The sequence below is a fragment of the Protopterus annectens genome, chromosome 7.part0, assembly GCF_019279795.1.
Source record: "Protopterus annectens isolate FY-2018-M chromosome 7.part0, PAN1.0, whole genome shotgun sequence".
NCBI lineage: Eukaryota > Metazoa > Chordata > Ceratodontiformes > Protopteridae > Protopterus > Protopterus annectens.
Window position 1 is genome coordinate 846,017,705 of NC_056739.1, and position 25,230 is coordinate 846,042,934.

The 25,230-nt window shown below is 38.6% G+C and overlaps 1 protein-coding gene across 11 annotated transcripts in view; it reads right to left on the reverse strand.

The window, feature by feature from the left end:
* LOC122806731 (plasma membrane calcium-transporting ATPase 2) overlaps positions 1 to 25,230 on the reverse strand; it is a 2,851,771-nt gene that overhangs the window by 1,649,375 nt on the left and 1,177,166 nt on the right. The window lies entirely within an intron of this gene.

Sequence of the window (25,230 nt, forward strand, 5' to 3'; positions counted from 1 at the left end):
ATACACACACACACACACACACACACACACACACACATACACATATACATATATGTGTGTACTATAATCAGCAAAAGGTTGTAAACATGATACAAGATACAATAGTACACATGCACAGAAAATATAGCCTCGGCACATGTAAAATCTGTGCTTAAAAATTGTTTTGTGCACAGCACAAGCCCTGCACCCTCTCTTAATTATGTATGCTAACTGAAAGATCACATAAACAAGGGGTAAAGGTAAATTTCCCAACCCCTGGATTTATGGGATCTAGCCCACCTGTTGATCAGCTGCCTAGTTGTCCGTATGTGGTTAGCTAGGCCATTGTTAACCTACATGACTGACTTCTACAATAAATAGCACATTTGCATTACTTCACATTATAACAGACAGCTGTGCTTTCTTTGAGGTGATACATTTTTTTTATTGTTAGACTGAACTGGTTGTATGAAGTCAGGATGAAGTACAGTTAAATCGGTCAGATTACTCCAGACATATAATCTAGTTCTTAAGTATTTCATTTTATGAAATGACTATTAGAATGTTGTGAAAATTCTGCTGTTTTGGTTGGTAGGAATTTTGATGAAACTATGTTTTGCTCCATTAACCATACACCTGTTTTTAAAGTTCTTTTTCAGAAACTGTTTGCTATCATCAGATAGTAACTCTGTCTTATGTTCAGCATGTGTATATGACTCTATCAATAACCTATAAAAGTAACTGAAATGGAACTGTGTTCTGAAATGACATAATGACAGGTAAGCAGTGTCTGAAATGACATAATGACAGGTAAGCAGTGACAGTGATTTATGATTCTCAAAACAATGAAATTACATTTTCATGAGGTCAAATCCAGGAATTATACCCATGATTTTAAATGTTACGTTTTTGTCTTTATTCTGATTTCACTGGAATTCTTTAGTATAGCTATCTGTATAAATAGATAGATACAAATATAGATGTAAATTAAATCAGATTCTGAGTACATAACACTCAATAAATTAGGTTGACAATATTAAAAGAGATAAATATGAGAAAAATACAAATTGTGATAAATGAGTGCTCTGGCTAAAATGCCAAACTTAATGAAAATGCTTTTTCAAAATACGCAGACAGTCCAAGTTTGGGATTTACTGGTATTTTATCAGAAAAATAAAAAATCAGGGCTCCTGCCTATGCACAAGTACATGAATGACTGAATTAGTATTTTTGTAGATGACTTTGCCATGAAATACCCATATATTTACTGTGCCTTTCCTGTTACGTTAGCCAGTGAATCACTTGCATGTAATGAAAAGAAAATCATTTATAGTCACAGCCATTAAAAGCATCCTGATAATTTTGGCGCTTCCTATGAAAAGTAGCATCCATGTTTGAATTCTATCAAAGGCAGACTATGTAGATCCCAACATGTGTCAAATTTAGAACTAATTTTAAGTGCAAGGTCACTCACATTTCAAAATTTAATTTCAAATAAATTTATTTATGTTTATGTCTTTGATGTTTGTTTACTGGGAAATTCAATTAAATCCTTTTTCAGTAGAGACCTGGAGAAAAAAAGCTTCACATTTATCACCATTTTTGGCTTATGAATAAAACATAAGTTACATTATATAAAACACAACATATTAAACTGCTGAATAAGCAACTTTGAGCACTGAAATTGCATTGGTCTTGTTAATGATTCGGAAATTAAACTGTAAATGAAAGAAACAGTTTGAAACAGAGGACCCTGAGCTGTTGCATCGCCTAGATAGCATAATAAAACTTCGGCATGAAAACAACTTCAGAATTGTTCCGCTAAAATATACTTTTTTGTATCTGTGTTACAGAAGATCCAGTGTTTCCAGATCTAAGCAAAATGCAGTTTTGTATGGAAGAATATTCAATATGAGATTCATTCATTTTGTATTTTTATTTTTTTAAATTAGATGTTGACTGTGCCAAGCCAATTTGCAGTCCAGGCATTGAAAGAAAAGCCCTAAAATACAATAATCCTGTACTTTGGGAGGGGAAAAAAACATTAAATAGAACTGGGGCACAGTCAGGTTACAAAGATGTTAAAATATGGATACATAAAACACTAAAAGTTTGTTAAACAAAATATCAGTTGCATGAACGTCACCGTTAGAAAAACTTGAGGTAGTAACAGCTAGAGTATTTACCATTTAAGATACATTTCACCATGCTGATGGTAGAAGGAAACAAAGGATAGTCACTGTCAGAATAAATTATGAGCAACAGCTGTTTTGGATGAAGTGGGACTAGCTTGCTTCTGCACAATGTAGCATATGATTTTTGTGTGAGGAGGCTTCAAATATTTTTTATACCTACTGGGGGTCAAGGACTTTTCAGTTGTTTGAGATTTACAGTGGCAGTATCTAAAACCTAAGGACTAGAGGAACATAATGAAGATGAGTTTGATAAACTCGAAGAATACTATGGTCTACAAGAAAATAACAGAATTACCAATACCAAGTACACTGTATTAGACAGGGTTAAGGGAAAACTGTAGTTTCTTTGGAAGAATAAGATAATTTATCTGAATATGGATCTTCAATCCTTCTCTGATATACAAGTAATAGCAGCCATAAACTGTCTTGAAAGCATGAGATCAAGTCAATCTTTGCTACTTGCACCAAGTTCATTTAGTGACAATGACCTAGAAGGTCAGACAGCTGGATGGGGAGGTAGTAGAAGGGGGTCAGAACAGGCAGTGCTAGCCAAATTGTATTGAAGCCTGGAGGAGCATCATGTCAACAGTGCCAGTGGATATTTCACACTACATTAGCATGTCTGTTTTAGCATGCCTGGCTAAGAATGTTGCAGTTCTGGGGTGTATACACTTTAAGTGGTAGAATTATTACATGCACAGACCTTGTAAGTGTGAGCAGGACCCTGTGTACATCTTTATCTCTTAAATGGTGAAATAAATGGAGGCTGTGGGTGAGATTCCAAATTGTTTGAGATGAAGCAGGTGAACTCTAAAAGAATGTATTTATTTATTTGACATTTGTTTACCAGGATAGTCTGTCTCAGTTACATAACACATTTTCCGTGGAGGCCCTGGGAGAAAACCTGCACATTTATACATTGTCCACATATTATACAAAAGCTTACCCATCTTATGCAATAGGTTACTTATAGGAGAAATACATGGTTTACTATGACATATGCAGTAAGTCGAATGGCAGATGTATGAAATTACAGTTTCCAAAGAATAGAAAACTGAACCACAAGTGGTTGATCACATTTAGTCAAGTTGCATGGTGCACTCGGCCTTTCGGCAATCAATGTGCTGAGACTGTGAAGGGAGGTTATGCTTCAGTGAGGAACAGGGAAGTAGGCCATTTCCTCACTGTAGTGCGATCTTGGTGTTGATATATTTAATATGCAGGGGGTGTGAGGGGTACAGGGGGGTGAGGTAAGGTCAGTAACATGGATGGAAGGCAGGAATGTCAAAAATGTCGAATATACATTTCCATGTTTCCTATTTTCAACATTTCGATCTTCCGCTGCTTTGAAATGCAACATTATTTTTCATTGTTGCAACTGTTTGACCCGTCCCTTTTCGAATATACCATAGTAAATCGAAATACACAGATGGATATTACTAGGCAGGCACATACAGGTGTTTATATAGTGCTATAGCAGAAACATTTAGAGATTACACTCATAAAAATATTCATACATCTTCTATAAGGTAATAGTATTTGCTGAGTGTATTTGGTGTCATAACACAGTTAGGTGTGTAACAGTCATGGTACTGGACCTGTGGTGAGTGAGTAGTGTTTTAGAGATACAGAGACACACAGTTTCCTTAACTTTCTAGTATTTGTTTGTAGACTAGTTTAGAAGGAGGAGGTTAGTGTAGTAAGAGGAGTACAGCAATTTTCCTAGTTTCCTAGAAGGTTTGTAGGTTTCAAGAAGGTTCTTGTCTTAGGATCTAAGTGGTCTGTTTGGTTTGTAGTGCTGGATTAGGTTGAGAAGGGTGGGACAGTCAGCAGGCCTACAGAATATTTTGTGAGTTGTAGTCAGGTGTGCATAGGCTAGTTGGTTTGGTAATTCCAGCCACTTTAACTCCTTTAATGGTATACAGCGATGTGTACGGTTCTTGGAGTTTATTAAAAACTTTGCTGTTTTGTTGTAGCATTGTCCCATTTTAGTCCTGGTGGAGTTTTGGAGATTGATTAGTATACAGAAATCATAGAATAGGGAGGGGAGTAGGAAGATTTTAGCTAGGGTGGTCTTGGTTGGAGTGGTAAGGAATTTTATTGTTTTTCTAGAGGAGTCCTAGTTTTTTTATGTGTCTTCTTGATGTTTTGTTGGATATGGAGGTCAAAGTTGAGTTTGCTGTCAATAATAACACCTAGCAGTTTAGTTTCTTGTACTAGTTCTATAGTAGTTTTGTCAGCTGCGCAGATATTAAATTGGTCCAGACTGAGTGTGTTATTTTTGGGGTGAAAGACTATACATTTGTTTTTTGGCAAGTTTAGAAAGAGTTGAGCCTCTGTGAGCCATGATTCAATTGCTGATAATGATTGTCAGGTTTAAATTAGTAGTTTAGGAAGGGTTTGAAAAGTACAGATTAAGGCTGAGTTGTCTGCATACTGCATTACTGTTCCTGGGGAAGAGGAGGTGTATAGTTTGTTGGTACTAAGACTGAGCCTTGGGGGACACCTGTAGAGTTGTGTATGAAGGGGAGAGTTGGTTAGACCATTTCACTGCTTGCTTCCTATCATGTAGGTAGCTTTGTAATCACTGAATTGTGGCAATGGAGCATCCTAGGTTCACTACTGTGTCTAGTAATAGTGTGTGTGAAACTGTGTCAAATGCTTTTAAGAGGTTCAGGAATACTGCAGACACTAGGTATCCTGAGTCTCTGGCCTCATTAACAGTGTTTGTGAAGGATAATTTGCCATTTTCACTTTCAAATCTAAGCTAACTTTTAAACATTAAACTCTTAATAAAGGAGAAACCCCAGCTCTGCCCTATACCTCTAATTCTGACTAAATCCCACTGCAATTTACCTCCCTCTAGCTTACACTCAGTCCCAACTACAGAGCTCCACTAACTGATTCTTTCTTGCTGCTCTGTGTGTGGACCTCTAACACCTACCTGGCTGTTCCCACTCTGTTCACCCTGCGGGCTCACTCTGCTTCTCTACACTGCCCCCAAATTCCACCCGCCTCCAGGGCCTGTACATTTATACCTACCCTAGCCTCACCCCCTCCACACCCAGCCTGCAGTTTGCCACTCCCATCCACAATTACATGCTTACCCCACACACTCCATCTACTATGATTACTCTCTCCGCACATACATTAATACTAACCAGCCTTATCTCCCTCTGCTGTCTAACCCTCCTTACAAGTCTCCCCAACACACACACACCTCTAAACCCCCAAGCCACCATCATATACCTCATATATATATGTCTGCAGCTTATAGCCTAATTTCACCTGAACCATATTGCTCCAAACCAAGCCATTATTTCAAACCTTACATACTCTCAACTCCTCCCTCCCATCACCCCTTTCATAGCATCACCTCTAAAAAAAGGCTCCCCCTCAACAACCCTTCTTCTCTATTTCCAATACATCACCTCCATCACCTCTTCCTCAACATCTCCCTCTCTCCATCAGGCGACATCCACCCAAACCCAGGAACCAACTCAACCAGACATCTAAGCAGCAGCCCCAACAAATCCCTCAAACCCAAAACCATCTGGCTAACCACCTTTAATGCGCAAAGCCTCAAAAACAAAATTCCCAACCTACATGCCTGGCTTGCTCACAACCAACCCGATATTACAGCTGTCTCTGAGACATGGCTTAAACCTTCCATCACTGACAATGAAGTCCTTCCTCCTGGCTACGAAATCCTTCACAATGACAGAACCCAGAAAAAAGGTGGTGATGTGGCTATTATCTACCCATCCCCCCGTACTCTAACTCCATACACCAACCCCATCCCTACCTCCTCCAATGCCGAAATATCAATAGGATACTTAAAACATAGCAACTGTAAATCTTTATGCATCTACTCTATCTATATCCCCCAAGGCAATAATACCAAAACATTAGAAGACATGCTATCCTGGTTTAGCTACAATATAAAACTCGAAACCTATATCCTCGGTGATGTAAATATTAACTGGGACTCCCTCAACTCTGACACCCCCATCCCATTCAATCAATCTGTAAATCTTCACCCAACTCATAAACCTTCCAACCAGGCGAAACAAAGATGGAACCTCTGGTACCACCATAGACTGGATACTCACTACCCATCCCCACCTTGACTCACAAGCCGGTCTTCTACCCAATCCTCTCAGCAACCACCTACCTGCCTTCGTAGACCGCATACCCCCCGCACAAAAACATCACCAATATATCCAAACTCACAACTTATCCTCCTTCAACCCTGAGATATTCTCAGAAAGCCTGAAGCACACTGACTGGTTACCCTGCAAACTCTCACACTTGAGGATGCATTATCCTATTTTAACAATACTTTCCTAACCATCCTAAATCAACATCCACCCCCCATATCCAAATGAATCAAATCAAATCCCTGCCCCTGGCTATCCCATCAAACTAAAAATGTCATGCATCAACGTGACATAAAATGGAAACAATACCAAAAACAAAACACCACCAACTCCCTCCTAGAATTTAAACAACTATGGAACTTAGCCAAAAAATTAATAACCAAAGACCGCAAAAGCTACTACAACAAATTCCAATCCATGCACTCATCCAATCCAAAAAATTTTGAAGCTCTGTTTCCTCCATCCTTCATCCAATCAATAGAAGCAACCCATGCTCAGACCCAACTCTCACCAATCTACAAACTGCAACTAATTTCAACCATTTCTTCATAGACTGCATTGCAAATCTATCCTCCTGCTTCCCTGACAACTCCTCCTGCCCCCTCCCCCTCCAGCAAATCTCCTTTCTCCCCCTTTACCCTCAAACCCATCCCCACAAACACAATAAAAAGACTTCTCTCAAGCTAAAACCCTGTCGTAATGCACCAGATAATCTACCACCCACCTTCCTCAAACAATCTGCTGAAACCATTGCCTATCCCATATCTATTCTCATAAGCAGATCTATACAGGAATCATGCGTCCCAACCATCTGGCACCAAGCATACATCATTCCACTTCACAAAGGCGACAAAAACATAGACACAACCAATTTTAGACCTATAGCCATACTCTCCCCTCTCTCAAAAATACTAGAAAAAACTATCCATACACAAATCATGCAACATCTAAACCTAAACAAACTTCTCTCCCACACCCAACATGGTTTCCACCCCGGCCACAGCACCATCACTGTCCTCCTTTCCTTTCTAGAGACTATCAACCTAGCACTTGACAATGGCAAATATGGATCATCACTATTTTTAGACTTTCAAAAGCATTCAACACCATCTCCCACTCCTTACTCCTATCCCAGCTTCCATCCTTACATCTCTCTCCCTCCACCCTTGCCTGGTTCACCAGCTACCTATCCAACCACCAACAAGCCATCCAGTGGAAAGAATCTACCTCTCCTTTCCTACCCACACCCACTGGGTTCCCTCAAGGTTCAAGTCTAGGTAATCTGCTCTTTAACATATTTATCAACAACTTCCACCTCTCCATCCCTGAAGCCTCCATCATTCAATATGCAAATGACTCCACCATCATCTCCTCAGCCTCCTCCCCCTCTGAACTGCTACTAAAAACCCAACTTGCCTTTTCCAAAACAGAATCCTGGATGAAAGCCAATCACCTTGCCCTAAATGCCACTAAAACAAAACTAATGATCTTTACCCCTACTAGAAATTCCACTTTAGACAGAAGCCTGTTCTGCATTACAAGTCAAAATCAAACTCCATTAGAAATAGTCCCCTCAACCAAACTACTAGGCATCATTATTGATGAAAACCTAAAGGTTGACTCTCACATATACTTTGCTATCAAAAAAACTCATCAGAAGATTGGTCTGCTATACAGGCACAATCGCTATCTCAGTCCCTCCACCTGACAAATGCTTGCAACTACCTTCCTCCTCCCATCTCTTATGTATAGCGCTCCCCTATTTACCAACCTCCAACTAGGCCTGCACTCCAAATTGGAAGTTTGCTACCACAAAATTAGCAAATTCGCTACCAACTCCAAAAGTTCATCTCATCACTGCCACTCACTACTCACCCTCAAATGGTTAGAACTCCCCATCTACCTTAGATATCTGCAACTCCCACGACTCATAAACTCTTCTTCAAACCATCAGACTGTCCATCCCTAGCCAAAGCGCTAACACCCTACACTCCCTCTCACTCCCTAAGATCCGAGAACCAAAACCTGCTTCAAGTACACAAACCCTCTCATCCCCAAGGCCAATTACTACTATCCTTCACAATAGTCAAACTTTGGAACTCTCTCCCCTCTCACCTACACAACATACCTAACCATAATAACTTCAAAACTCAGCTCTTCTCACATCTGTCCTCCAAATGGGAATGCCCCTCCCATGCTCCTACCTAAATTACCTCCTTCATTTTTGTTCCTACCCCACTGTTTATATTTTTACATTAATACCTAATGAGCTTTTTCTCTGTCAGTCTGGTTTAAATATGATTAATAAGATTTCCTATTCTACTAATGTTACCTAATACATTAGACTGAAGAGTGTCTATTAATAGTAATGTAATGTAACCCTACAGATATGTAAATGTAATGCAATGTAAATGTAATGCAATGTAATGTAACTATTCTTGTGGAGATTTTCTCCCCAGACCTCCACTGAAAATGGGCCGACTCAGCCTAGTGGACTATCCCGGTCAACACATGCAAATAAATTAAACAAATAAATAAATAATAGTGCCGAGGATGTGCTATGATGTGGTGTAAGCCATGTTGAGTTTATGTAAGTAAGTTGTTTTGGAGTAGATGTTTCATAAGTTGTTGGTGAATGCATCTTTCCATGACCTTGGCTAATGGGCAGAAATTGGATATTTCTGTGGAGTGTCCACCTTTGTGTATTGGTGTGATGTGTAGCATTTTCCATGCTGAAGGGAATGTGCCTTCTAAGAGTGATCTGTTTATTATGATGCTGACTGGATATGCAACTGAGTTAGCAGCAAGTTTCAAGTATTGGGGTGGGAGGTTGTCTGCTGATGTGGAGCAGGGTTTTAGCTTGAGAAATGTGTATATTTTTTATTTTAGAGGTGGGTATGGCCTGAAAGAAGAAAGTTATGTTAGAGTTAGTTTGCTTGTTGTTGCTGTATCTATGGGTTGGTCTATTGTGGATGGAGTTGTGTTGTTGTTTGTGTGTAGATTTATTGTGGTTATGGTGGTGAGTAGGTCTGCTATAGATTTTATGAAGTGTTTGTTAAAATCTTCTGCTATCTGTGAAGTGGGGGGGCATTTGGTACAGGGGAGAGATCCTTATTGGTTCCTGGGCTGAGGAGGGGGCTTATTTTTGTGTTGTAGCTGGAGGTTTGAGTAATAGGATTCCTTGCATTTGTCTACTAGCTTGGTTACTTTATTTCATAGGGTTTAAAGGCATGGATATTTTGTTGGGTTCTATTTTGTTTCCATGTTTTTCATGCTGTATCTGCTTTTTTCATGAGATCTTTGCAAACAGTGGTTAACAATGGGGTTTTAGTATTCTTTACTCTGTTTTGAGAATTAATAACAGTATATAGTATTAGGAAATACCAAACTATTAAGGGAGCAACACATTCTTAGGATGCATGTAAAAGGCTTCAGTGGCCATCAAAAGTTGGGCTGGGGACTGAAAGAGGACTGCTAAAGTGTAAGAGCCAAAATTGTGGGTGGTGCTGGTGAATGCCTCTGTTGTGAAAGAGAAACAAGACATTGGGATGTCCCTAAAACATATAGCATTCTGAAGTATGACTCTTGGCAGATTGTTTTACTCTTTTCGGAATATGGCACTGTTGCAAACTGTAACAAAACATTCAAAGGAAAATAATCTGTAATAAGTTTGCTAATAATATATGACATACCAAGGATATTTTTAAATTAACTGAGATGGGAACTGTCTTGACTTAAAATAAATGATGTATTGTTTTTCTGTGAGATATTTATATTTTTCATGAGAAAATACATATTTTTGCAGCCATCAGTTTTATAGTCTTTGCTGTGTGGCAGAAGAAAACTTAGGAAACATCTGTGGGGTCAGAAGATCATCTTATCATTCTGGAAACTGGCAAAGCTCTTTAAAGCAAAAAAAAAAAAAAAGAGTGCATTAATTGGGTGCCTAGATATGGGAAAAGTGAGTGATCTGCTATTGCAAGACATTTTTGTTAACAGAGGAATTGAGGCATAAAGACTAGATTTTTACTGGTTCAGCAATGCACTGCATGCAAGGGAGAGTCGGCAGTCTGTCAGCCACCCAAATGTGCAGCTTAACATCTTGGTAACTTCTTAATACTTCATTGGTCAGCTTTTGCCAAATGCCAGCATGCAAATTCTGTTATCCACTCATCTTCTCATATGTGGTGATAGATTTGATTATATACAAAGGCTTTTTTTTTTTTAGGTTGGCTGTTTCTTAAGCAATAGCTCCCCTTACAAATAATACAGTAGTTACTTCCTTATAAGATGATATAAAGCAGAGTTATACCATTTTATTCATCCATATGTAGCTGGCCCCTATTTTTAATGTGGATCTTCTTTATACTCGATTCATAACAATGAGTACTGATATTTAATCTGTATTATTTTACTTTGAAGCTGTGTTAAAAACATAACATTTCGTAGCAAATTAGCAGCCAGTAGTCAAAGTAATTTGTACAAACTTTAGTTATTCTGAGCATCTTGGCAATATGCTAACATGAATAGTAATTTCAGAAGAAAATGTGCCATTTTGCATATGTGAGAGCCATCAGTTTGCTGGGGTGTTTACAAATATACTTTCTTTGTGGACCAACCACCAGTGAAAGCCCTCCATTTTATCACTTAAGATGTGAAGTGAGTACCACAAAGTGACAGCTCTGTAAACCCAGACAGAATGTGTTGCTCCCTTAATAGTTTGGTATTTCCTAATACTATTGTATTGAGTTGGTAAGACTAATTCTATCCTGTTAGTTTTGACTTGCCTGTAACAGACAATGTTAGGAAATTTGTGTACCCTTCAGATTTTCTGAGCACCTGGAAGGGTTTGCATTTATACTTCCAGGTTTGCATGCATATTACTACCTGCTGTAAGCATTTATATTATATATTGGATGGTGCAGTAGTGCAGCGGTAGCATTGTCGCCTCACAGCAAGAGGCTCTCCAGTTCAATTCTTGGCTGGCGTGCCTTCTGTGCAGAGTCTGCATGTTCTTCCTGCATTTGTGTGGGTTTCCTTTAAGTGCTCCAGTTTCCTCCCATGTTATAGATGTGCATCTGGAGCATTTCTCCCTGGACCTCTAATGAAAGTTGTCTTCGTTCCAAGTAAGACTTTCCCGGTAAACGCATGTTAAATAAATATATTATACACTATTGGCATTTTAGAATAATTATGATAATGTTTTTCTTCAGACGTACACAAAGTATTAAGTTGTTCTGATTCCTTATTTAAGCATCAAACCAATATCAAAGCAAAACTAGACTGTATGCGGTTAATAATCTGAACATTACTTTTTCATTACAAAAAAAACAAAAAATGTTGCTCTGACTGCAGTGAAATGCTTTGAATTTTACCTCAGTTTTTGCTGTATATGTATCATATGGCCAGAGGGGACAAAATTAAGTTTCAAAATGTTCTTGGTGCCTAATGTTATCATACTTACTGAGTACTGTTGTCGTTTCAGGTCAACCTCAATTATTTCTTTGGTCTTCACACCAAAATCTACTCTTCAGCACAGAGTTTTTACATTTCCAAAACTGACCTTGTGAGCCTGGTTCATAGGCGCCGGAATCATAGAGCAAGGGCGAAGGAGGACCCCCCCCACACACACTTTTACAGCTGCAAGACCTGTAACTCCATGGAGTTTTTCTTTAGGGAGGACTCATGCGTGGGTCGCACACTAACGTGAATTAATTTAAACACAAAGTGCGTGCGGAAACGCTATGTTCCTTTCTGATCGCATCATTGCTGCTGCTAGTGCACGCTATGCTGCCAGAGTTACCCATGGTAAGGAGAAGTGCTCCATTACTTATTGTATGCAGGAGAAGTGCTCCATCAGATTTATAGTCAACGCGGTTGTAGAGGAGTAGGTGAGCTTTATCTGAACTTTTTGTTTTTGCAGTAGTTATTCTTTTTATTTGCTTGCTTAAAAAAAATGATTGTACAAAATGACGTGTGTTGTATGCAGATTGTACACTCCAGTCTGAGCTGAGGCTTAGCTATGGTATGGATCATGCAGTTTGTGGAACAATATTTTTAGTGGGTCTGAGCTGTGCATACTGGTATGAATTCAGTCTGTGAATAAAGTGTGTTCCGTGTGTATTTATTGAGTTCATAGTCGTAGAATAAACACTCAAACTTAGGTTAGTCAAGCTGCTTTGAACATTCATATTAAATAGTTTTTTTTTTTTTTTTTTGTGCTTGTAGATTAATTATTCTCTAAACAAGGAATCGCTTCACATCACGTACATGTGTTATGTTTTCACGTATGTTGTGATAATTTTAATGTTAAGAAGTGCTCAGGGCTTGACCCTTGAGAATTGTGGGTTTTAGGTGAAATATCAGGGGATTATAGTACAACTCGCGTGACTACTCACCACCAAATTGCACCACTCCATGCTTTTGACTGTTTTCTCTGCGGAATGATTTACTTTTCTTCTGTATTTTTGTGGCATACCTCTCAGCTGTCCCTACATGTAGTTCAAAATGTGTGCATGTTTTAATTAGACATTTTGAGATGTTCTAGATTATTAATACCAACTGTTTTAATAACATCTCTTGGGGGAGCCATTTTTCTCAATTGTTATTAAGTTATGCCTAATTCTGGAGATAAGATTTTGAGTTATATTTTGCAAATAACTGTAACATGCTGGTAGCTTCCATACTTATAAAAGCCAAAAAGAAAATGCTTGTTTGATAACATTCTCTAGAGTTAAAAACTCATTCGGAAAAAAAATCTGTGGTATGGACATGATTGAGAGGACTGTGTGAGCTGCTGTTTTTCCCCTCTTGGATACTTGTACATAAACTAAATTAGTTGTGCAAAAAAAATGCCAAAAGTAAACTACATCTGTCTTTCAGTCACAGCATTACTGCAGCCAGGAAAAAGCTGTTTAGTACTAATTTTTACAGTATTCCTGCTGCCAACATCAAGTTTATGTTCTGTGTTAACTTTCTCCATACTATATGTCTTCATTCCAGTCAATGCATAAAAAAACAGATAAGGTCATATACATTATTTACATTTTCATATTAGGTGAATACAGTCTGACTGGGTTGTATTGTAGAAGGCATGTAAAAATGTATTTTTAAGCTGCACCACAGTAACATGTATTTGATGTCATGAGTGGCTTGGAAGGGCAATGGGCATAATAGTAACAGATGTTTGGTAGTGCTGACTAAGAGATGGTGAGTCTAGTTGTGATGTACTCATCTGGAAGAAGTTCAATATGGAGAAAGTTTACATTTGATAATGAATAAGATGTATGTATATTATATGCAATACAAGATATTATACAGAGTATGTGATTTTTAGGGAATTTCATTTGCTGTTTTATCTTGCTTTTAATATATAACGTTAGTGGTGGTTTGAGTGCTTTGTGGCAGCTGATGTGTCGCTGTAAAAATAGGACATTTTAAAGCTGAGGGACCTTGACTGCCAAGACTTTGGAAGAACCTTTTAGGTGTTTATAATGGTAGTGATTTGGCTGTATGGTATAATGTTGATGGACACCCTACTCTGGTTAAGCTAGGACACTGACTTAAAATGTGCAGTTTGCATATTTGTTTTGGTAGTGTCATTGTTCTGCAACTGGATATATTAGAGTTTTCTGAATTTCTGTATTGTTTTGCGGTGACGCTCATTCTCTGGGGAGGCACACATGGACTGTCATGTTCTCATTAGGTAGGTTTGTACATTTTTTTTTGTGTTTGTAGGAAGAGTGCGCCATATGGGTAGTTCATATTTTGTTAAAGGTGGTAGTGTGCTTGACTAATTGTTTTGTGAGTTTATGCTGCAGCTGATAACATTTTAATAAGGACTGGGATTTCTATTCTAGTTTTGAATGTGTTTGAGTGACTGATATGATGGATAGCTATCTATAATCCTAGGTAGATATAAAGGTGTGTGTTTCCTTTTGGTTGGTAATGAGATGAATGCTGTGCTACTGTTGCTCATTTTTGAGGTCCTAAAAGTGTGAATAATGTTTTTTCAAGTTTGATGTTGAACTGTAGCATTTGATTCCACCAGGTAAGTTTTTATAGGTTAAGAGTGAATTGGTCTTTTATAAATTTGAATGTTTGACCAAATAGCTAGGTGGTCTGTGTAATGTAGAAAGTTAACAGAGGTGCAGTAATGTGCAAAATGTTGTTTACAGAAAGCAGGAAGCGTAGTGGTCCCAGAACTGGGGCTTGCGGGACTCCAGTAAGGAGATTTTGAATAACTGCTGTAATTGTGTATATAGCCTTTGATCCAGTTTACAAGAATGGACTTAGACCAAGGTGGAAAGGTATTTTGTCTGAACCACCACAAAAAGTTTTAGTTATGTCTTTAGACTCTTTTGAGTTCCTGTATTACATATGATTTATTATGTTTATAAAGAAGGTGACAGATTAGTACTATAGTTTCTTTGAAAAACATTTAGTTAGTGTAATTCTTCTGTAGATGTGACTGCTTCAAGCTTCATTGTCAATAGTATAATATATCATGGAAACTGTGGATAATATGGAAACTGTTTTGTCATTTTTCTAGGTCTGCTGGATTGTTTTGCTTAGAAAGATAGTATGTGTGACACATTCTGTATGTTTATGGTTTAAGTGGTGTGTTTTTGTTATGGAGTGGTGTTGCAGTAAATATTTTGCATGTGAGAATGAATCATGAACCTATATCTCTATGGTCTAATATGGCAGCATGTAGAGATATTTGCTTTATCATTTTAAAATGTTTTCCACAAACTAAACTTGATTCTTTATCTCTCTACATTGATTTAAGTCAGTGGGGTGCACATAACCAGAAAGGAAGTGATGCATTCTCAGCACATCTTGTATATGAGGATGCCTGAGGATACTTAATAGGACTTTACCTCAGAATCAAACTGCACTACATCTGGAAACTGCTGCAGGATTGTACACTTGAACTATGTATGACCATTCCAGGTGTTCACAGTCTTTAGTTCTGTTAAAAAATATGAAGTAGTGCCAACTCTGACACTGGCTTATTAACTATTGTACTAAAAGGACAGCAGTATTCAGTTGGACATGTCCACATACAACTGAGCTCAGTTATGTACACCTACAAACACTTGCAGAGAGCCATATGCTCAGCGTGGAGTTCCCTTTTGCATAGGGCTATATCATTCAGAAATGAGTTCTCTGTTACTGTGAGTATAATGTTTATTGTCTCTTCCACTATGTTTCCCAGCTGTGAGCATTCTGATCCCAAGTCTAATACTTGCTATGATATAAATGTACTAAAACAGAGGTTGTGGCATCTTGGCTAATTTATAGTCACTGTCTTCAGGAAATCATTACTTATTATAGGTGCCTTCACTGTATTTTGCACCTGTCATTTGCTGTCTGTCACAATTAATCTGGGCCTGAGCCCATTCAGAGCTGTAGACTATTGATTTTCTAATCACCATACTAAGTTGTTGTGGTGGCACCTGAGCCAAATCATTTGTATTAAGTTGATGTGGTTGTACCAGAGCATGAGGCAGTTCTTGCATTGCCTCAATACTCCTGTTGCCATCAGGCTGGCAGCAGATCATATGGTAAACAATGACTTCATGACATTTAATGCCTGGTGAAATAGGAAGCACAAGTGAGTACTAATGAAGTGAATTTGTAGCAAGGGTGTATATACTAGAACAGTAGGCTGGACACTGAGCCAAAGCACAGACATTGCAAGTATATAATCATGTGATGTCACACCGAGCCAAGTTGGTAGTTACTGCTTTACATGTCCTTTAGTTGTTGCAACACATTTTATTGACTTTTGAGTTCTTCAGATATTGATACTGTACTTATATACTTGTAACTGTTTATTCTTACTGTAGATGATTCCACATATAAGAAGTGCAAGTATCTACTACCTCACGAGGCCAGCATGGGATGACATCATCAACAGACCTTGATGCTTTGCCAGAGATGACCTTCACCTATCAACACTGGGTTTCTGGATCCTGGCCAAGGCTCTTGCCTCCCCCATTGTGCCTTTTTTAGGCAATGTCCTAAAGACAAAAGATGAATAATGTAGGAGCAAACACTTGCATCACCAGCTGAATTGCCAACTTGCACACAGGATGCAGGAGATCAAAATAGGGGAAGAGACCAGTCACCAATGGAGTCCCCCAGGGTTTGGTGCTGAGACATTTTCTGTTTGGCATATATAACTCAAAAGTAAAAGGAAATACCAAAGGGTTTTGGCCGGCTAAGTTTGAGATGACTGCAAGCTAGGAGCAGTTATTGAATCCCCAAATGACTTAACCATCATGTAGGAACGTTTGTCCCAAATAATAATCGGTGTCAAAATCATGACAATGCCTTCTGAGAAATGACCCGATTGTTTGGCATTTGGGAACTTGGGTGTACAGTGACGTAAAGTTTGATCAACATGTGCCCAGAGTCATAAGAAAGCCTTTCTATATTGCACAACTTGTAAATAAATTGATGGTGACAAGATCTAGAGATGTTGTTGTCCCCCTTTACAAAGCTCTCATTAGGTCAATCATTTTGTATAATGCCCACTTTGGCATATATCTGTCCAACCCCATGCAACAATTGGAATACCTTCAGAGATACCTTACTAAAAGGATAAAAGTCATAAACAACAGGTCTTGCATGGACCACCTCAAAGATTTATTACTACACTCAGTATCCTACAGAGTGCTTAGAGGTGACATGCCTGGCATACAAGCATCCTCTGATCTAATACAGATGAACCTACTGAACATCAGAAAGTCAAATGGCATCAGAAATACTCAGTCCAGGTATCTAAACTGAATGTTGTGGAGAGATTGCTATATATCAGAAAGACTACCACTGCTCCAGAACAGACTATCCATAAAAATAAAACAAAGCTCATCTGTCCATATTCAAATGCAACTTGGATCTAAGAATGGGTAATAGAAAATGTACTCTAGGATTGCCTCTCATGCCATTAATGGATAGAGGCAGTTCCTAAATGCTGCATCCCTTACATGGGTCCCCTGAAATTATCAATGGTATGATCAATTATTTTCACTGGGGCTAATATAGAATTATCAGCCATGGGATAGGTAAGACCAATCAGAAAATGTTTATTCAAGCACCAAAAGGGAATTGGCTAAGCTTAAAATGTCCTCCAAGTGAACCTATGTTGTGATAGTAAATAGTTATAAAAAAATTGCCATTTGTAGATCACTAAGTGCCCCCTCACCCTCCAACCCCCCAGTCTTCAACAGGTTCCGGCACCTATGGCCTGGCTGCATGCTGTGGAGAGTTGAAGCCCTAACTATGACCAGCCAGCCAGGATTCATTTAGCAACTCTGGCATTGGATGTTCCAGGTAGGGAGGGAGAGGACTGAAAGACAGTGACCAACTTGCTTTTCTTGGGGGGGTGGGTGCATTCAGGGGCATATTGGCACTGTTGCCTTCCCAGTGGAGATTGGAGAGACTACTTCTAATGTTTTGGGTGGTTGCACAGAACTGCTAGAGAAAAAAAACTCTTGCAGAAAAGAGGGGATGTCTGCCACCATCAGCCTATTGTACTCCCCTCATGGTGTTTCATATGCTGGGATGTAGGGCATAAAAAAGTAAAACTCTCAAACTGCCCAATGGTTGTTTGAATGATGGCTCTCCAAGGTAACCTTCATGCTGGTGACAGAGAATAAATGGGCCTATTGACCAGGAGGAGGTTGAAGATCTATAGATATAGGGTGTAAAAGAAAAAAAAAACAAGAACAATAATGACCTTGTGAAGTTGCTTCTTTTAACTCTATGTGCCTGTCATATTGGCAGCCCACAAGTTAAGACCAGATATGCTTCACAGCACCAGCCATTTGTCTTGTCACTGTGTGGTTTTAAGTGCTGCATGAAATTTAGTCTAACCTTTTTTTTTTTTATAAAATCCATAGAGGAATTAAGCACTTCTTCTTTTGGCTTTTCCTGGTTAGGGGTTGCCACAGTGGATCACCTGTCTGGTCATGATTGGCAGTGGAGTTTTACAGTGTCAAGTTGCCAGCCCGGTGCCCAACCTTCCACAGAAAGCACACACGCACGCACTCACACCTAGGGCCAATTTAGAGTGTCCAATCCACCTACAGCATGTCTTTGGGATTTATTTCAGTCTAGCACCCCTAAACGATCACTTCCATGACTCACTTATAGTTTCTGAGTGCAATAATCCAGATCTATCTGTAACATACCTCTCAACCTTTGGGCACAAAAAATCTACACAAAGCCAAAAATAATAGGGGGACAAAGCCCCAAAACCAGGGACAAATTTTAAATATTGCTCCTATAAACTTAGAAAGTTGATAGAATGCAAGGTCTTGTGTTACCACACATTTTCTGAAGGATATGAAGTCTGAAACACAAATACCTGTCATTATATAATGACTTCTTTCTTCACTTATTCACCACAAAAGTCCAAAAAACCACAAATTTTATGAGGAACAGTCTAAAAATATGAGTCAACAATCTGGACATTCTGCAAAAATCTGGACATTTGAAAGGTAATTATCCTTCAACTGCAGATTATCTCCATATCAAAAGACCACAGGTATCGGGGTCACAGTCCTTTCTTATCATGCTCTTTCTTCTTTCTGGTTTGAGGCTAAGATAGTCCTCTTCCGATTTGTTTCCCAACTGATGGAGTTTGATGTGCCACTGCAGTTGATTGGTACCCGTTGTCTCTAGTCATGTGATGTCCGTATTTGTTTTCTTGAGAAAATGCCTTCAATGTGCATTTGTGGTGTGTCCTTCAGACAACACAGGATCTCTTGTTGTGACCAACAACCAGCTACTGTGAGATCAACACAATGTGGTAAACATATCTTTACAACACTGAGGCCACATTCTAACCAAATCAAATTGTTAGTGAGTTACATACCTCTTCACCCTCACCTGTAACCAAACATATCAAACCTACCTGTGCTGAGACTGGAACAGATTCACTCCTCAAGTCTCATAGAATGACAGAAACAAACAACATATTACTACAGCCTCACACTGCATACATAACATAAGGCCATATATTTCAGGGAGTCACAAGGCTGCAGACAATCACCTCTCCACTTCAATTAAGATTGCACACACTCAAATGTTAATGTCCCACTGATGGCACAATCGTTAGATATACAGATCCTGCACTTATTTTACGCAAGAACAGTTTAAAACCTGTCTTCCTGGCACCAGCATCTGTGATGTTAAGAGGGTTCTTAAGTACCTCACATGAGGCAAACATAAGTGCCACTTGTAGTGGCCCGTATAGGTTTGAATGACTTTATTGCTCAACTGAGAACAGAATGCAAAGAGACATGCTGGGTCTGTGTGTGTGTGTGGGTGTGTGTGTGTGTGTGTGTGTGTGTGTGTGTGTGTGTGTGTGTGTGTGTGTGTGTGTGTGTGTGTGTGTGTGTGTGTGTGTGTGTGTGTGTGTGTCTAATGCAGATTAAGACCCACTGAACTGCGTGGAATCCTACCTCTACCAAGAATGGTGCCTTGAGTCAAGGAAAAGATAACCGACTTCAACATGTGGCTAAGTAGCTGGTGTTACTTGAAATGGGATGCTTGACAGACCTACTTGATTCAAAAGAGATGGCCAGCATCTTTTGAGCCACGGCTTCTGCATACTGATTAAAAACGTTGTTGCCTGAATAGTGCCTTTTGTAGGTACAGTACATCTACTGGAAATATAAATATTGCTTTAAAAAATCTAGTTCTGGCCATATTGAAGTTGCTTTATTCAATCCCATAACTCTAAATAAAAAGTTATTGGCTCTTGAGACATTCATACTACTTTAATACATCCATATCTGTGTAGCAACAAGAAGCCCAGTTTCAGTACAGAAACTAAGAAAATTTCAAAATTCTGCTGTAGTATTTCCTATTCCCATACTGCTTTATCAGGTATCTGCACCTTAAAATTTTCTTCACATTTATGAAGAGCATAGGCAAAGCAGTCCCCAACAAAATCAGTTTATCCCTATAAAAGACTCTGTCAAAAGAATCAGTAAACATCAACTGAAAGCAGTGACTCAAACTAAAGACAATTACAAATCCTTTAACTAAATTACCGAGTTAAGAAACAAAACCCTCAAAATGCTCTGAGCTCATTCATAATGGCATTACCCATTCTGACCCTACGGATATAGCTAATTTAGTAAATGTATAAATTTAGTGATAACTTCACATCAGCTACATTTATTGAAGTCCCACAGATCCACACGTTCCTGTCTCTTCCTGTGATTAGCATACAAGTCTTAACTGCCCTCTACAAGTTCAAAAAAATCAGATCTGTGGGTCCTGACAATGTTCTTGACTGAATAATAAACAGCATCAGACATGCTCCGCATTTTTCTCTTCTGTCCCTCTAGACAGGCTGTGTTCCTGAAGTATGGAAAAATGGTCATTGCGATTCCCCTGCAAAAGGGTGTCCCTATAATTATAAACCCATCAGCCTAATGAGCCTAATTCGAGGCATGGCTGGCTCATCTAGTGTGGTTCCCTTTCAATAACTTGATGAACAAGACAAAAAAAGATCCATTTCTTCCCTGCTTTGGTGAGTACAAACAAGCCAGATCCCTTTCTACAGTCCTTGAGTGCTGAAGGAGCAAAAATGTAAGGTTCTTTTTTAAACTATAGCAAGTCTCTTGCTACAACTGTAATGTGTGACATGCTACAGCTTGAATACTACATATCAATCACCAAAGTGCTTTTGTCCAGTCTATCAATGCATGATCGGCATTCATTTCTGAATGTCATTAGTACACTACCTCCTGATCTGCCATCTCCTGATCATGACCACTGACATCATGTATCTGGGCCAGTTGCCTCCTTTGCACCACTCTAACTACGCTTCTGATCCTAATGTAGGAGGCCATGCAACACATATCAGACTTCTTGAAATACTAACATTAAAAACTGTATTGTCCTTAACTCATATCAATTTGGCTTTTTCAAAGAAGGTTCATGCCTACTAAATCTAGTAAACTTTGAAAAGGTCATAGAAGTTGTGGCTCGAGGCTAAGCAGTCCACACTGCAGACTTAGATTTTGGCCAAAACCGTCAACACTATTCCATCTTGTGGATACCATGAATGAGATGAAAGACCTAAACATTGACCTTAATATTGTGATTGGCTGTTTGACAGAAAATGTAGATAAAGTAGTAAGAGGCACTTCAGAAAGGAAAAAGGCAATTCATGGTTAAGTCAGGCTCTGTGCCGGACTCATCCATTCAATATCTCTTCAGAATACAAACCTGAACCTTTGTCTAGTGACATTTTCTAATGAAAGAAGTCTGGGTATTGTAGTTCTTTCAGCTTACAATGCTATAAATGATACACAGCATGCAAATCAGTAGTGTAATGACAGAGATCTCAAATTAAATGTAAAACGTGCAATATTGTCACATTTGGCAAACATAACTTATCTGATACCTATAATATAGACACCACCCCTCTCCAGAATGGTTCAGTCATTAGGGTTCCTGTTACCTTCATGAACAGCTATCCTCTATCATTTGACCACTGTGTTTGTAATACTGGTGAAGAAATTCTTGTATCTGCCCCAATGAATATCCAAAACAATCTTATCTTGCTTTAAAGAACTTATCACTTTTCTACTCAGCTGTCATCAGACCAGTTATAGAATACAACGCCCCTTTTGGCATGTACGTATACAAAAACATTATGCAACTAGCAAGACCTCAGAGGTAATTAATGAAAAATAAATCAGAAGTATAAGAAACGTACCAAGACATACTCAAAACTCAATCCCAATACTCTTTTTGTTATAGATCCCTATGTGGTGACCTGTGCTTGATGTTTCATGACATGAAGGACCATATCCTGCTACGTCTTCTTCATCTTCTCAAAAATGAATGATTCCTCAAACACCCATGCAAAAAGATCTCAATCTCCATCAACAAATATATAGAATCTATTGGCAGGTAAGATCCAGTTACCAATACATACCCCATATCTGGAATACATTACCTATACACATTAAAACAGAAGGTTACTATTGCTATCTTTATGTTTCTGCACTCTAGAAGGCAGATGTCCAGTGAGGGTGGGTGCTGACCATACATAAATTATCCTTGGACTGATTATGCCTTATGCTGTCTTTGATATGGTTGATATGCAGGGCTATGCCTGGCACTCTGTATCATTTTAATACATGCATCTTAAACCTCTGCATTCCACAGCCATTATAATGGTCCTACATAGAGGTTCATTCTGCACTGCCACAAGTACAGGAGGGAGAGCTGTCTGGGAACATTCTGATCAGTTAATGGCTAGCTCTCCTTCCTTGGGTAGTGGACTTTTATTATTACATGATCTAGCAACCCCTCCCTCATAGTATAGCTTGGGAGAGGACCGGAGTAGGCAGATGATAAGGGAAGTGTTGCTAGATACACACACGCAGGCTGTGGTTGACTACATTGGTAATAACAATGCTCTTTGGACAGGTATTGGAAAACACTGAACACAGTTCCTTGCTAACCAGATTTTTTTCTGCACATTTCGCATAGCGGGTATAATCAGTCTATTTATGTGCCTGTGGGTCTTTGCAAGCATATTTTCTTCCTTTTATTCTGCTGACAGTCATTAGCAGACTTTGATAAAAAGCGAGAAATCTAAATATGTATCATAACGGACTAGGTGTGTCATTCTGAAATTATTTACTATATTCTGTACTGGTTTCTTAACAGATTCACACAATGGTATCAATGCTTTATCTCCTTCTGTATGTGGCACTGCTCTGTTGCTATTTTGTTAGGCCACAGTGAACTTTCTGTTGTTTTTTTCTTTTTATTTTTTTGGGGGGGTGGGGTGGATTATAATATTTCATCAGCTGAATTTTTAATTTTTACAAACCAGAAATAGAAAAATAACCAGATATGCATTTGTCCAAATCCAAAAATGGTACTTACATAAAATGCATAATGAAGTAATCATTTTGTAAAGCAGAAAGCGCTCATGTCATATGAGTGGTTGCATCTCTACTCTGTTTAAAATGTTTAAATTCCAAGGACACACACATTTGGGGAAAAGAGATTTTCCTCTCTTTCCTGAGGATGTTTGATTACAGAGTTGTAATTTTCAGGGTACTTAAGTAAAGGGTATAAGGATGCATAGGTTTTTGATTTACTGTTATTTCATTTAATTACTGTAATTTTCTAGTTTATTAAAATTCCAGTTTGATTTGCTGTTTGGTAAAATGTAATGCACTGACCATCATCAAGTTTCATGAGCCTCTGTAAATACGCAACGAAGATTAAGATGACAAAGCTGTGTATCAGAGCATTTTTATGTTGTGTCTTGTTAAATCACATCTAGCATTTCTTCTAAAAATGATTTAATGTGTTGAGAGTGTATGGTGCAATGCAGTATCCACTGAAACTGGAACAGGGTACCTTTATGTTACATATGCTGTAGGTGATGTGTTGGACATTCTGTTGCTCTGCCTTGCATCTGTAACTGCTGAAGTGCTACATGGCTGAATCATCACAATTATATATGAGTAGGTCACAATCCTGAATGTAAAGTGTTCACGGCAGTGAGAAAAGTCTAACATTTTCTGCTTTAAATGTTATAAATAGACATGTTTAGGAACTGCAGGAAGTAGGGAGCTGTAGATCTGTGGTCCTCTGTGCAGGTAAACTGAGGTAATCATGGTGCAAAATGCCAAAGATTTACTACATTTTTTTCTCATTTTGGCCTTTTCTTCCTACATTTTACACTAGTCCTTTCACTATAAATTGAAGACCAATCCACATAACTCCATTATAATTTAACCTGTAAATGTTTGCTGTTATCATGTGCTCCATTCTACTACATCATCCATCATAGGAGGATGCCTTCTTATTTCCTGCTTCTGCCTCTTCGTTTCCGGCAGAAATGACACTGACGAGGTCTGTTTAGCTGCCATGTTTAAATTCTGCAGGTAGATTATGTTTCAATAACCTTCTCAAGGTGGCAGTCAGGCAACAGAGAACTCCAGTCCCTTACTCCATCCATTTGCAGTAACTGCTCAGTTTAATTAAGAGCCTGCCCTGGAAACAAGGAGTTTGTGGCAACCTGTAGCACCTCCTCATATGAAAGTACTCACAGATATGAGTCACTATGAAACAGTTTAAGCATTCAGTCAATCTAAACAGCATCTCATTAGAAGTGAGAAATACCAAAGCACCTAGATGAAGTTCAGACACACGGGGAAGGCATGCAAAGTCAACGTGCTTATATTCAAAGAATGCCAGAAATCGGAGACTTTGGATTTAGGAAGAGAAATTTCAGTCTTTCCTGAGGCCATTGTGCATTCTCAAACCCTATTTAGTAGTGCAGCAGGCACTGAAGCCTCCTCCATTTAGACCATACATCACTGGTTTAGTACTAGTACACACCTTCTGTACCTTATTTTTTCTGAAACTAGGTTTTCAGTGGAACTTGAGGTGAAACCTAACCTACATATCTTTGTTTTAACTGCTTAGTATTTTCTGCCTTTGTACCATCCATCAGGACCTATATTACCGCATTTTTAAAATCTTTTTCCACAAGAATTAAAATCGAAAGGTTATGGTATAGACAATTTTCTTGCCTTTGCCACTACACATTTCTATATAAGACTGTAACTCCTTCATAACATCATAATATAATTATTAGCATATAAACACCAGAAAGGATCTGATTTAAATATGGGGATAAGATCACATTCTCTTGCAAGTATCATTAGTATTAAATGAATAAAATAATGACATTTGCAGATATATGAACAACAGACTGAACACATAACAGACTGAGGGAGATCTTTGATAAAACACTGCCAAATAAAGGAGCAGTGGACACTCAGTGGGGGAAAAACAGAACTATCATCGAAGATGAAGGGGTACCATAA